Source organism: Myotis nattereri, assembly GCF_964212035.1.
Source record: "Myotis nattereri genome assembly, chromosome: 2".
NCBI lineage: Eukaryota > Metazoa > Chordata > Mammalia > Chiroptera > Vespertilionidae > Myotis > Myotis nattereri.
In genome coordinates this window covers 2,449,331-2,464,408 of record NC_138076.1, presented here as the reverse complement: position 1 = coordinate 2,464,408, position 15,078 = coordinate 2,449,331, and the positions used below count along the sequence as shown (strand labels likewise).

The 15,078-nt window shown below is 46.1% G+C and overlaps 2 long non-coding RNA genes and 1 pseudogene across 4 annotated transcripts; 2 read left to right on the top strand and 1 right to left on the bottom strand.

The window, feature by feature from the left end:
* Nucleotides 1-966: 966 nt before the first annotated feature.
* On the bottom strand, nucleotides 967-2,942 carry LOC308514118. Its single transcript, XR_013995570.1, has 3 exons — nucleotides 2,597-2,942; nucleotides 2,430-2,485; nucleotides 967-1,766 (listed from the first exon to the last, which is right to left on the bottom strand). It is a non-coding gene; the product is annotated as an uncharacterized lncRNA (long non-coding RNA).
* A 417-nt stretch (nucleotides 2,943-3,359) lies between these two features.
* Nucleotides 3,360-14,272, top strand: LOC308514646. Of its 2 annotated transcripts, XR_013995603.1 has the most exons (6): nucleotides 3,365-3,404; nucleotides 8,298-8,380; nucleotides 10,619-10,772; nucleotides 11,737-11,877; nucleotides 13,285-13,376; nucleotides 14,075-14,272. It is a non-coding gene; the product is annotated as an uncharacterized lncRNA (long non-coding RNA). The 2 variants fall into 2 exon arrangements; XR_013995604.1 differs by lacking the exon at nucleotides 14,075-14,272 and having other exon boundaries at nucleotides 3,360-3,404; nucleotides 13,285-13,426.
* LOC308514242 (tubulin alpha-1C chain-like) lies at nucleotides 12,057-13,181 on the top strand (annotated as a pseudogene). The gene is made up of 2 exons: nucleotides 12,057-12,906; nucleotides 13,165-13,181. The product of its transcript is annotated as a tubulin alpha-1C chain-like (transcript).
* Nucleotides 14,273-15,078: the final 806 nt, after the last annotated feature.

Here is a 15,078-nt window from a genome sequence, read left to right as displayed (position 1 = left end):
GGTGAGTCTTGCCCTATAAAAGTGGGGTGTCCTGTCACATCAGCTGTGTGTCCAGGGAGTGCTGGGGTGAGTCTTGCCCTATAAAAGTGGGGTGTCCTGTCACATCAGCTATGTGTCCAGGGAGTGCTGGGGTGAGTCTTGCCCTATAAAAGTGGGGTGTCCTGTCACATCAGCTGTGTGTCCAGGTAGTGCTGGGGTGAGTCTTGCCCTATAAAAGTGGGGTGTCCTGTCACATTAGCTATGTGTCCAGGGAATGAGAGAAAACGTCTCTCCTTGGGAGATCTGTCTGTCGTGTCCTATCACCTCTAACTCTTGTCCGCGAGTGGAGAGGTCTTCCTGAGACAGTGGTGCGTGGATGACACACTGCAGCCAACACCGCTGCCGGCTGACGAGCACAGAAGTGTGACCGCCAAGATGCACAGGAGATGGCAGCAGAGAAGCACCCTTGGTACCTTTTTTGAAGTACCACATTGTATTGTTAAGCAAGTTTCAACAAACTTCAAAAAACTGAAATTATATACAGTATGTTGCCGGCACTCCAGGCAGCTAATCTAGAAGTCAGTGGCAAAAGGAAACTAAGAAGTCCTTCTGTCTAAAAGCTATGGAATACACGTTTAAATAACACTGGATTCAACATTCAGAGAGATAATCCACTGTATACCAAACAGGTTTCCCTGCTCACCAGCTCCCAGGTGTTATTCCCACGTCGGACACTAGATGGCAGCAGAGAAGCACACTTGGAACATTGTTTAAGCGACCATCTTGCTGTAACACAGGGTCCAACAAGCTTCACAGGATTGAAATTATATAAAGTATGCTTCTTGCTCTCATTGCCGTTAACCGAGGGTAACTAGAAAGACATTATATCTTGAAGTTATCACATACACTTCTAAACAACCCTCAAAATAAATCGGAAAATAATTTGAACTGAATAAAAAAAAAAACTGCATACCAAAACTTATTTTTTAAAAGTGCACCCTTAATTTATTTTTTTGTTTTTATTCTTTTATTAATTAAAAAGTGTACCCTTAAATGTACATATTAGAAATAAAACCTGAAAATTCACAAGTTTTGCACCCACGTTAAATCTAAAACAGTACATCAGCATGAACTCCAAATGTGCAAAGGAAATAAAGCGATATGAACGCATGGCAATAATTGTTTAATCGGGCTGCTGAACCTTTCCCTGGGCCCATCTTGTGCTTCCTGATACAATCCAGCTCTAGCAAGAACCCTGCTAAGTCACTTTCCCAGAATCTCCCATCCTGGCATCGGCTCACCCTTGGGATCTGACCGCATTCCTCATCCTACATCACTGCCCCGTCATCTGATCACCTTGGACTGTCTTCAATGAGAAACTGTTGAGGAAAGCTGAGCCAAATCCTCCTGCCCCGACGGTTCTGTTACCGGAGAAAAGCATGGCTGCTCTTTCTCCATTGCGAGTGGGAGTGGGGTCCGTGGGGTACCACAGGAGTAAGCCTTTAGGGAGCCCCCCTTGGGAGGAGGGAAGATGGTGGAAATCTTTATTTCCATGGAATTACACGGCAGCGTTTCCTAAGTCCCATTCCCCTTGGTCCAGGCATAGGGGAAGTGTAGCTGGGGTTTCGGTACAGCGAGCACAGCCGGTGGCCAGAGTTTCCTGTCCATGTTGGAGCGGGTCCAGTCCAGTCCAGCACCAGCGTAGCTGCAGCCATCAGGCCAGTGCCTGTGGGGCCGTGGAAAATGTGGGCAAATACCGGGGAGCAGGAGCAAGACAGCCTCGCGAGCTGGGAGTGAAACACAATGTGCCCAGAGAAGGGATTTCTCTGGCAGCGGTTCTCAACCTTCCTCATGCCGCGACCCTTTAATAGCGTTCCTCATGTTGTGGTGACCCCCAATTTCATTGTTACACATTGAACATCATTAAAGCATCGTGATTAATCACAAAAACAAGATGTAATTATATATGTGTTTCCCGATGGTCTGAGGCGACCCCTGTGAAAGGGTCGTTCGACCCCCAAAGGGGTCGCGACCCACAGGTTGAGAACCACTGGTTTAGAGGCTTCTAAGTCCCCAAACCGCCTCAGGCTTGCCGTGACCACGTGCCTTCTGGCCTCTGTGAGTCCCCAGGAGGCACTGACAGGAAGTACCTTCCCCCCTGTCCCAAACTTGCGGGGTCTGCGTCTCTCTTCCCTTTGTCCAGCCCCCTCGCCCAGTGTTTTGCAGGGAACATGCCTAGATGCCTGGCCTGCCCTTTGCTCCTTGTCTGTTATTAATGACTAGCTAATTCCCTTGGCATCATTTCCTCTCCTCTACCCAGGACCCCTGCTGTGCTCTTGGCTATAAATCCCCGCCTCCCCCGCATTGGGAGCGGAGCCCACTCCTCCTCCCCGTGGCAGTGGTCCCCGCGCCAATGATGGCCACAGCCCCATTCGCGAATACAGCCCTACCGTGCTTCCGGACGCGGCGTTGAATATTCCTGGAAATGTACCGCTTTCTGATAGCTCTGTGAATAGAGAAAATGATGCAGTTATGGTATAGTCAGTCATTAATGGTTTCATCAGCTAATGGGGCGCCATCCGGGCGTGTGGATTCACCCCAAAGGTCTTGAACTTACAAGTCATCTAATCAGCGGTTCTCAACCTGTGGGTCGAGACCCCTTTCGCGGTGGAACGACCCTTTCACAGGGGTCACCTAAGACCACCCTGCATATCAGGTATTTACATGACGATTCATCACAGTAGCAACATTACAGTTGTGAAGTAGCAACGGAAATAATTTTACGGTTGGGTCACAACAGGAGGAACTGTATTAAAGGGCCAGAAGGTTGAGAACCACGGCAATAGCCGCGCAACAAGAAGTGAAGCGGAAACGGGCTCCGTCTGCCCCGCCTGTGAACCCGGGGCATCCCGCCTCCAGCGCGGCCACGCCGTCAGCACCCGGTTCCCACGCCCCTTCTCCGCGCAGGAGCCGAGCGCCGGTCCCGCACCGCCCACGGCCCGAGGCCCCGCCCCCGGCTCTGGCGGGTCACGTGTCCTCAGCGAGGAAAACAGACTTTCACTGAAACTCTGTTCAGCCCCCCAGCACTCAGCATGGCCGGCCTCACAGCCCCACCGCGACTGGGAACCGCCAACACCGAACGCCACGTCGGGGGAAGCAGCCCTGGCGCCGGGGCCACGGAGACGCCCACTGGGTACCCACGCGCGGGGCCCGCACAGCGCCGGGCAAGAAGGGCCCCCGGGAAACGGCCTGGGGCGGGGCGGGCGGCTCAGACCCCGCCCCCGGACACGCCCCCGCCGGCCGCGCCCACCATCGCCAGCAACGTCGCCTCCGGCCCGCCTCTTCCTGACCTAGGCCCCGCCCCCTTGCGTCACATCCGGTGGGCGCGGAGGCGGGGCGGTTTCCAGAGCGGAAGTCCCTGTACGGTGAGTGAGGTCCGTCGTAGGAGGTTTCCGTCCGTCCTCCACGACCGGGACCGGGCTCATTGTGCGTGTCACAGGCTCCGCACGCACCCGTCCCTTCCGCAGGGAGCCCCGCCGCCCCCAGAGGTCCGGGGCTCAGCGCTCGGGCGCCGCCTGGAGCCATTTCCGGCGCGGTGTCCGTTCCCCCGGGATGTCGTTTCTCGCCCTTCTGCCCCCTCGCTGCTCGCCCCTCCGGCTGCCCCTGGACACCGCGCCGGCCCGGCCCTGGAGCTGCGGCGCCCCAGGCCCCCTTCGCGGTCGCCGCCTCCCGGGCCCTGTCCCCGGGCTGGGACGGGGGACGCTGCCCTGGGCCTCCTGTGCTGTGCCCGCCGGCGAGCCTGCGGGGTGCGTGTCGCGGGGGGTCGGGGAGAAGAGGGCGCCACCGAGGCCCCGGGGCGGGGAGGTGAGGGCTCCCAGAGGGAAACCTGGCGGCGGCTCCGGGGGTTGCGGTGCTGTCGGTGCGTCCAGGGGTCTCGGGTCAGTGTCCGGTCAGGGCATAGCCCCAGCTGCGTCCAGGAAGCAGCCGAGCCGTGTTTCCCTCTCCCTCCCTCGCTCTAAATTCCGTGTAAGCCGGGCAGCGTGGCCCAGTGGCTGTGTCACCACGAACCGGGAGGTCACGGGTCGCCTCTGGGTCAGGGCAGGTGGCGGGGATGCGGGCTCCATCCCCAGTCGGGGGCGCGCGGGAGGCAGTGGATCCCGGATGCTCTCTCATCATGGATGTTTCTCCCTCCCGCTCTTCCCTCCCTCTCTGTAATCAATAAAGGTATTTTTTAAGATTTCAATTTTAAAAAGCATATCCTGCCCTAACCGGTTTGGCTCAGTGGATAGAGCGATGCCTGTGGACTCAAGGGTCCCAGGTTCGATTCCGGTCAAAGGCATGTACCTCGGTTGCGGGCACATCCCCAGTGGGGAGTGTGCAGGAGGCAGCTGGTCGATGTTTCTCTCTCATCGATGTTTCTAACTCTCTAACCCGCTCCCTTCTTCTCTAAAAAATCAAAATATATTTTTAAAAAATAAAAATAAATAAAAAGCATATCCTCAGGTGAAGAATTAGTAAGGAAAAAGATTCTATTTATAGTAACATCAATGCAGAAATTGATCATTTGTTCTGGGAATTTTTAATATTTCAAAGCTGGTAGAGTTTTGTAGTTTTGGGGACATTACCTAAATGTGAATTGAAGAGACCATCCGACTCTGTACGGGCTACTTCTTGCTTGGTAGTAAAAATGCACATTCTAAACCGTAAAAATGCTTCCCTTGAATGTATAGTTATTCAGCGCAAGTGCTTACATTTGTGTAGACTCAGACCGATGCCTACAGCCTGAACCTGTGTTGGCAGAGTACCAGTCCTCTTACAGATGAAGTGCTGAATACATCCCCTTGCTGCACATGCTCTACAGTGCCGCCCAGAACAGCCAGCATCCGCACAGTAGGGACGAGCCATGCAGGTGGCCTTCGGGGCTTTTAGAGTTGATACAGAGTAAATGAGGCCATTTGTTTCCTTAATTTCATCAACTTGACTTACGCAATAAGAGGGAAAATACTTCCTGACAGAGGTATTCTTGACAGATTTACTGGGTTTGTTCTCTGCATGAATCGGGTTTGTTCTTTAGATCACAGCACTGATGTGGTGATCAGCCCCGGTGAAAGGGAGCCCACCGCCAGAAGGCGCATCTTCCAGAGAGGAAGGGGCTCTGAGCTGGGGTGCCGGGGCAGCGTCCTCGGTGAAGGTTGGGCTTCATGGATGTCCTGTCTGTTGGGTTCTGGTGAGTACTAGCGATAGTTTCACAAGAAGGGACAGACCTCCTTTATTTTATGAATGAATTTTTGTGAAGGGAAGTGTTCATTTTGTTGGGAATTTATTGAGGGGATATCTTGGGAATTGCCGTTCATGCTGAGATTGAAGAAGTAATAATGTGTTGGGAGGTTGTGTTTGTGAATTTGGGTGGGAGTGAAGAATGATAATTGTGAACAGTGCAGAAATGATAGCAGTACTTAGTAGTGTTTGTGATGTTCTGAGTGAGTACACAACATTTCAGACTTTGGATGTCTGGGAGAGACATTGAAAGGAATGTGGACTAGATAGAGAGAGTGATACTTTGGGGAGATGATATCCTGAGACATATATCTATTAAAGTGCATGTTAGCTTGACAGTGGAGGTGAGAGTGCAGAGATGGACCTCAGGCAGGAGCTTGGTCGCTTTAGTTGGGAAAAAGTAATGGAAGAAGCTGGGTAAGAGCGTGCATCGGTGGGAAGGGATGAAGGATTAGCGTGGAGCCTTGTAATCTTCCTGCAGTGTTGTCTCAGTCCTTCTCAAGTGATGCGGAGCTGGGATGAGTATATTAGTTTCAGGCCGTTCGTAGGCTGACGTGTTAGGGAACCTAGGGAAAAGTGAACTCAGAAGAAGTCATGTTACACTTGTTGTTTGGTTCCCAGTAAAAGCCTGAGGCATGACGTTGCATTTATTTATGCCGATGTCATTGGTGGTGATGTTAGTTAGCCAACTGGTGTGGGGGTATGAGCTTAAGGCAACCGCACCTTCAGCTTTTGGTTTGATTGTAAAGGCGGGAGCAGTAGAGGACCATAAGAGGAAATCAGTTCAGAGGAGGTTTTAGTTTGAAGATGCAAGAGATTTGATAGGTTTAAATGATTGGGGGGCGGGGGGGGGGCGGTTGGGGAGGATGCACTGACAAGAGGGGGAAGTCGCTTGTAAAGGAAATAAACATTTTAGTAAATAATACAAGGTTCCTGACAAAACAGAAGACAAATGGTTCCATTGGAGTCTAGATGGTTCTTCAGTGTAATAGGAGAGAAGGAATAACTGAAGGGTATAAATGCAGGAGAATTTGTACATCTTATGGTGTTAAACCCAGGTAATTTGTCAACTTATATAATATATCCACTTGGAAGGAAATACCTCATCTATTGAAAGTGAGGGGCGGGTGAGAATGTGTGAAATTAAAGGCATGGAGAGCATTAGCAATGTTTTGGGAGCATGGAAGATCGGTGAACTAACCAAGACATGTCATTCTGAAGCCACTGTGAGAGGTGACTCCTGCTGTCAGGCAGCCCTGGGAAAGGCACTATTTGGAGACGCCTGTGTGGGGGTATTCTTCCACAGCTGTGGCGAACGGTCAGCAGGAATAGGAAATGATGTTGGTCTTAGGGAAGACCTGTTGAAACGGGTAGCCAAGTTACACTGCGCAGTAGAAAGGAGAGTGGAGGCTGAAGTGTGGGAATTGGGGCAGTGCAGTGGTTCCTGTGTGGTACAGAATACCGGCATGGGGAGTAATTTTTGGTGAAAGAGCAAAAAGGAGAATACATTGCAAAAATAGGATGGGTCCTCTGAATTTTCTTTTAATTCTCACCGAAGGATATGTGTTTATTGACTTTTAGAGAGAGGAATTGGGAGAAAAAGAGAGAAACATTGATGGATTGCCTACTGTATGCACCCCAACTGGGGATCAAACCTGCAACCCACATATATGCCCTGAACAGGAATTGAACTCACATTCTTTTATGGTATACGGGACAATGTTCCAACCAACTGAGCCACTCACAGGGCATGGGCCTCTGGATTTTAATGTTGAAGGTACTATTCCAGATGTGCTGTGTAACCCTTAAGGAATCTCTGCTTAAAAGGCAGGTGGAAGCAAATGCAAATTATGTGTCCCTTCCTAACGTATGCTTATGTGCATTGTATATGCTAGTATTTGTGTAATTTTTGTCACATTACTAAAGTTTTCTGAGCTTCTGATCATGTCATTTATTAACTTTATAAATAAACCATAATCAGCAGGGTTCCTTTGAAGAACAAATAAGCAAATGTATGTCCATCTCTTTGCACAGGATCACATGTAATGAAGCTTTACTGTTACAAGTTACAAATGGGTAGAGTTACACCTACTTCTGTTATGACTCATTACTATCACTTGTTTATGAAATACACATAATTAATGCTGTTTTAGGGGAGGGTTTATACTTTATAAATGCTGCCTCAGGCACACTGAAATAATGAGATGAAGGAAAATTGCAGCTAATATGACTGGCAAAGGGCAGGAGCTCAGCTTCCACTTTTCTAAAATATCAGATGGAGCAACAGAATTTCCTATTAGAATGCTTTCACTCTATATTTCCTAAGGCTACTGCCCTGTGAGGGTCGTCGATCATGATGGTAGTTATGTAATCCCCGCCCTCATGCTATTATCTGAGGCAGGGGATCTTCAGGGGTAAATTTCAAAGTAGATTCCATTGGCTCCACTAAATGGAATAAGTCAACCCATCAATGAATTGATGAACACTGTCATAAAATGTAATCTTAATTCTCTTGGTGCATAACCGAATTCCTGCAGAACAAATCTAAAAGTCAGTGTTGAAGGATTGATATTTCTGGAAACCTCACTTGGAGAGGACAAAATGATTCAGGACAAAAGTATCTGGAGGGCCCACAACAGGAAGTAGGAATGGACTGAGGCACCAAAAGGCAGGTTAGAGTTGGAGAAACATTGCTGTGTACAAACTAAGAATAATTAAGCCTGAGAAATTTCCCAGTTGTTATTGGAGGTGGGACCCCTGTGGCATGAGTCAGGGATCTCTGTGTTTTGGCCTCAAGAGGGAATTGGAAAATTCTGAACACCCTGGAATAATTCCCTTACCAAACTCCTCTCTAAACTAAAGGTGTTTGGGTCTTCTTTTGGCCTGGTAGAGGAGAGCTCTCCCGCTGTTCTCTCAGCAAACACTGCTGTTTCTGCTGGTTGGGCTGGTGGCTACTTCCAGGTGAAGCATTCGGGCTTCGTGACAGCTGGGTCTAGAAATTGTAGATAAAGAAGTCTCATGGCTTCTTTCTCCTCCCACAGCTTTGCCTCCTGTTGCTTGGACTGTGTGTCAGTGAAAACCCAGAAGACAGTTGACAGCTGTGCTAGTGACAATGGCATCAAGGGTGAGTTGGGAATTACTCTTTCTACTGAAATGTATCTCCATTGCCAGGAAGTGGGTATATTTCTCCTACAAGCATGGATTTTGTGAGTACACGCGAGACTTTTCACAGATCTGAGCTTCTGTTAATTTTCCCCGGTACTCTGGAATGTTCATGTTGGGTCAAGGACTCATTAAATGGCAACCTCTTTCCCATCATTACACTACGATATCCCAGCCTCTAGTACTGCTGTGTATTTTATAGGAGAAATGAGAAAAGTTTCACTTTCTCATCTAATTCATGGCTTCATTAGCAAAAAATGTTACACATTAATCATAAAGGGTGTCCCAAAATTCACCCAAGAAGTAATTTTGATGGAAAGCACAGATTTATAATTAAAAATTGTGAATTTTTTATTGATTCATAAAGTATATAGTATAGGGTTATGTATGGAATAGCATATTGGGTAAATGGCCTCCACGGCTTTACTGGCACATACGCACTCTTTTGTTATTGCCGGAGCAGCGCATTTTCAAAGAAGAATGTTCCGATGGTGCCTCCAGCCCAAAATCCGTACCAAACAGTGACACGTTGTGGATGCATTTGTTTCTCAACAATCACTCGTGGATTTTCTTAACCCCAAATGTGACAATTTTGTCGATTAACCAAGCCATCAAGATGAAAATGAGCCTCATCGAAATTCAGCCACATTTATGCAAAACGGTCATGGAAAATTTCAACAAAAGAGTGCGTATGTGCCAGCAAAGCCATGGAGGCCATTTACCCGATATGCTATTCCATCCATAACCCTATACTGTATACTTTATGAATCAATAAAAAATTTACAATTTTTAATTATAAACCTGTGTTTTCTATCAAAATTACTTCTTGAGTGAATTTTGGGACACCCTTTATGATTAACTGTAATGGCTTACGATTGAGGTGAATACAGGTGAGGAAGGAGCAAAACCTTATAGCTAGAAAGGGCGGCAGATGTTTCCACAGGTGAGTTTGGCCAGTCCACAGTTACAGGTGCTGACAGGCGTGCTGATTAGTATTGAAGGAAAATAAATAACGATTATGCCAAAAAAGGCAATGAGCAGTCAGTCATTTATTTTTTCCAATCTCAGCCCTCTTACAATTTTTGTAGAATATGTTTGCGCTTTTGAAATCTAAAAAGGAAAACCAAAATTCTCATTATTACCCATGTCTCAAGTTATGAATTTTCTTCTTGTAATTTTCTCTTTCTTCAGATTTGGTTAAGTGGAGGCAATGCATAGGGGGTGTTGTTTCCTTAATTTGGGTTGTGATTCAGGAGGAGGAACATAGAAGGCAGAGTGAAACGTAGAGCCTCGTGGGAATTTCTGATGAAGTAAAGAGCCCAGAATAATCAAGTGGGTTCAGGTAAACTTCAGTAGCAAGACAAGATGGAGAAACAAAAGCGGCGATGACAACTGGTAGTTGGAGGTCCCAGAAAAATTGAGAAACGGGGGCCTCGGACCACAGGAAGAATCAGGGTACTCCTGGCCTTCAGCACAGACGTCTCAGGGTCTCTGGCTCGTGCTGCTGAGCCGTTATCTGTAGGCTGTGTCACCAGCACCTGAGCCGTGTGGAGACAAAGGCTGCGCCTGCTGATCCCAAGTCCTGTGTAAATTCTGTTCAGTTTTGCAGAATTCTGGGCATTGCTTCCGTTTACTGTCATTCATTGAATAATAAACATAGAGCTTGTTTTTAATGTTGCTTGCTGCATAGTTACCACTTGACACCTGCTCGTTGGATCTTAAAAAAGATTATAACTACCATTACACCAGTTCATTGGTGATCAAACGGAGCTGATAAAGGAGAATAATCTGAACATAGTCATGGTAAAAAGGGGCAAATAATGGACACTGCATTCCTTCTGATGAGTTTGTAGATTTCCTTGAAATTGGAGAAGTGTTTTAATTATAAATTTCCAAGTGCAAATTTTGTAATCATCACTTGGAGTCATAATTACAAGTTTACTGGTATATCTCCAGGTTATATTACACCGCACCTCATGTTATACTGCTTTACAGTGAAGTTTTACATATTTACTGTGGGTATATCTGAAAGTCAGATGTCCAGGTCAGCAATGAGAACGATGTGCCTGGACCCAAAATACTGTCTGAACTTTCTATACGCTCAGCTGCCACTTCCTTAGTGCTGTGACCTACTGGGACCATCCTCCCCTAGCGATTGGCAGTCCTGGCACCGTCTGAAGCAATGTCCATGATGTTTTAGGAAGCCGTGTCCTTCGAGGATGTAGCTGTAGACTTCACCCAGGAAGAGTGGGCCCTGCTGGACACCCCCCAGAGAGAACTGTTCACGGAAGTGATGCTGGAGAGCATCAGTCATCTGGTCTCGATTGCTGAGTCTCTTCATATGCACTGTGCATGTATGTACTTATTCAGTCTACACGTATGTCGAAAAGCTTTCCCATTTCTTATTCCAAACTTTGTCTTGATCCTTTCATGTCTTCCAACTACCTTACGGTCAGTAATTTTCTTTACTTTTTACTTTTATTCAGCTTGTAATCACAGTAGAATATAATCTTCCTGACATAATTTCATGTCTCCCTTGCTACTCAATATCCAACTCTCACACAGTGGTGGGAACTCACATTTGTTTTTTAAATACTCACCAGAGGATATTTTTCCCATTGATTTTTAGAGGTAGTAGAAGGGGATGGGGGGAGGGGAGGGGAAGGGAGAGAGACTCATTAAATGGCAAATGAGTTTCACATCAATGTGAGAGAGAACGTCGATTGGTTGCCTCCCTTACATGCCCCAATCAGGGCCTGGGATTGAATCTCCAGCTGAGGTACATGCCCTTGACCTGGAAGCCTTTGGTCTGAGGGCCAGTGCTCCAACCACTGAGCAACTGGCCAGGGCAGAAACTCACTGTTTCTGAATGTGTAAGTAAATGTATTATTTAAAATATATAAATGTTTATTTTGCTGCAGGTACTGTTAGATCAGAACAAAGTATTAAAAATAACAAGACACTGTTTTCCACATAGAACTTAGATTTTTTTTTTTTTTTTGGTAGAAGTTGTATTTGACCATAATAGTCAAGCACTGTGAAAACTTATATTTTCTCACTGAATGAAAATATTCATGATTCTACAGTCTGTCTTTGAACTTGGGCATGGGCATCAGCAATGATATGTCTTTAATATCTCCTGGGACAAGTTTAAGAAATGTCATTGGCTGACTACCCATGTTACTTTCAGTATACTCTTTCCTGGGCTGATTTTCAGATGTTATCTTACTTTTCTCATTTAGTTGACCCTGTTTTGATCACCATATGCTGTTGTCAGCACAGAACTCAAAAATCCATGTATCATTTACATACAAACAGGCAGTCAGCTCTACAAATCATACATGATTTCCCATTTCAAGGAGGGAGAGCCACTTTCAAGAGAAGGGATTGGTGTTCTGCAAGGCCCGAGTCCAGGTGAGCACCAGAGGCTGTGCTTCAGGAAGAGAAAGAGCCTTGTCGGTAAGTAAGTGGGCCCTAGGGATGACTAGTGGAGATATCTGAGATTAGTGATGTTTTGTAAAACGTAGGGGACAAATTCTTGAGATGTCATTATATTTTGCAGGTAGCAACTTCTCTTCAAGTGTCTCTCATTATCTTTAACTTTAGGGAACATTATATTCATATACTTAGAGGAGTTCTCTATTTACATCCCCTCTCCCCCCCCCCAGATCTCCATAGCTGGAGTTGAGCCCTATAACTCTATCTCGGCACCCCCACCACCCTGGAGCACTCTGATCGTGCCTTCATGGTTGACAGCAAGGCCATCTATAATACCTATGGGAGAAACCTCGATATTGAGTGCCCAACCGACACTAACCTTAACCACCTTATTAGCCAGATTGTGTCTTCCATCATGGTTTCCCTCGAGTTTGAGGAAGCGTTGAAAGTTGATCTTACAGAATTCCAGACAAACCTGGTGCTACAACCCCAATCCTCTTTCCTCTGGCCACATAGGCCCCTGTCGTCTCTGCTGAGAAAGCCTGCTATGAGCAGCTTACTGCAGTGGAGATCACCAATGTGTGCTTTGAGCTAGCCAACCAGATGGTGAAATCTGACCCTTCCTTGGTAAATGCCAGGCTTACTGCCTTTTCTGATTTGGTGACGTAGTTCCCAAAGATGTTAGTGCTGCCATTCCCACCATCAAGACCAAGCATACCATCACCTCTGTAGATTGCTGCCCCACTGGTTTCTGAGGTTGCATTAATTAGCAACCTACCGCTGTGATGCCTGGTGGAAATCTGGCCCAAATTCAGTGAGATACGTCCATGCTGAGCAATGCCACAAAACACCACAGCCGTTGCTGAGGCGTGGGCTCTCCTGGACCACAGTTTGACCTGTTGTATGCCAAGCATGCCTGTGTTCACTGGCATGTGGGTCATAGAGTGGAGGAAGGAGAGTTTTCTGAGGCCCAGGAGGACGTGGCTGTCCTTGATAAGGACTGTGAGGAGGTTGGAGGATATAGTGCTGAGGACGAGAATAAGGGGAATAGTATTAACTTGTCTGCTGTCGTTTTATACTCCATTGTCTTGGGACTGTCTTATTTTGTGAAACCGTCCATTGTGTCTGACTTATCAATAAAAGTGATGTGTTTATGTGTTTTTTTAATTCACAAAATGTCCCTTTTCATGGACCTATTCTATGAATATGTCCCTCTCTTTTCCTCCCCAACTTGCCATCTTCATTTTATTTTTCTCATATTCTAGTCCAGAAAATGTCAGTTGATGTCTGTAGTGTGTTTTTCCTTAGCATATTCCTTACTTTGATGTGCTTTCCCATTTATGTGTTAATATTTAAAACAAATGGGCTGTGGGTCTCTTCAACACTTTAATCTCCCTAATAATTCTCCCTCCCCCCCCCCCACCCCAGTCATTTCAGAAAGGAGAGATGATTTTAAAAAACAAGAAATATTATCCACTCAACATTTTCACAAGAAGGACACATCCCTGATCAGTGCAGTGGTAAGCTTAATCGGTGTAAACCTGTTCTTCCAAATAAAGAACTGGAAATTAAATAAGTTATGAGTTTGGCTTAATTACCTAACTAATTAAAGTTGGGATCAAGGGCTCTCACAGCAGAAAGTTTTGTTAGTTGGGTTTTAGGGAAGAACTTAAACTGAAGTCAAAACCATAACCTGAGGTCTTACAAAGAGACAATTGTGCCCTAGCCAGTTTTGCTCAGTGGGTAGAGCGTTGGCCTGTGGACCAACCAAGGGTCCTAGGTTCTATTCCAGTCATGGGCACGTACCTCAGTTGCAGGCTCCTCCCTGGCCTGGTCAGGGCGTGTGCAGGAGGCAACCAATTGATGTGTTTCTCTGACATCAATATTTCTCTCTGTCTTTTCCTTCTCTCTTCCACTCTTTCTAAAAATCAATGGGAAAATATTCTCGGGTGAGGATTAAAAATAAGAGAGACAATTGTATAATTCTGGCTCATATACCCAGTCTTTGAAGCAGAATCTATAAAAAGTAATCAGATATCTCTGCAGTTGGGATACCACAAAAGAAAATAATCTTTATGCACGTGGTTATATAACTAATAGGAACAATTTTGAATGGAGTCTACTGGTATCACTGAATGATTACTCTAGAATTTATATGTAGAGAAATGAATGAAGGAATGGATAAATCTTTAACAGTCTCTCATTTCCTTTCAAAAAGCAGAGATTTTACACTCAAGAAGAGCCTTTTGAATGTAATGATTTGGGAGAAAAGTGGACTGAAATCTTAACATTGACTCGGTGCATGATACCTCACATGGGAAAGAAACCCCATATGATACAAGAATTTAGAAAAGTGATCAATTACTTTAATCAACATAAACAAATTGATGCTAGAAATAAATTGTTTGAATGTCAACGTGGGAATGCTTTTATTCAACTCCCAGCCGTTAGACAACACAGTAATACTCAAAATGGAGAGAAGTCATTTGAATGTCATGTATGTGGGAAAGCCTTTGGTAACAGTGCTAACTGTAGACGACATGAGATTATTCACACTGGAGTGAAACCACATGGATGTCATCTATGTGGAAAGACCTTCACTCATTGTTCTGACCTAAGAAAACATGAAAGAATTCACTTTGGAGAGAAACCATATGGATGTCATCTGTGTGGGAAAGCCTTCAGTAAAAGTTATAACCTTAGCCGACATGAGATAATTCACACTCGAAAGAAACCACATGAATGTCATCTATGTGGGAAGGCCTTCACTCATTGTTCTGACCTTACAAAACATGAAAGAACTCACTTTGCAGAGAAACCATATGGATGTCATCTGTGTGGGAAGACATTCAGTAAGCCTTCTTACCTTAGACAACATGAGAGGACTCACAATGGAGAGAAACCACATGAATGCCATCTATGTGGGAAGGCCTTTACTCATTTTTCTCACCTTAGAAAACATGAGAGAACTCACACCGGAGAGAAGCCATATGAATGTCATCTGTGTGGAAAAGCCTTTACTGATTCTTCTGTCCTGAAACGACATGGGAGAACTCATACTGGAGAGAAGCCATATGAGTGTCATATATGTTGGAAAGCCTTCACTGATTCTTCTGTTCTTAAACGACATGCGAGAACTCACACTGGAGAGAAGCCATATGAGTGTCACCTCTGTGGGAAAGCCTTCAATCACTCTTCTGTCCTTAGACGACATGAGAGGAC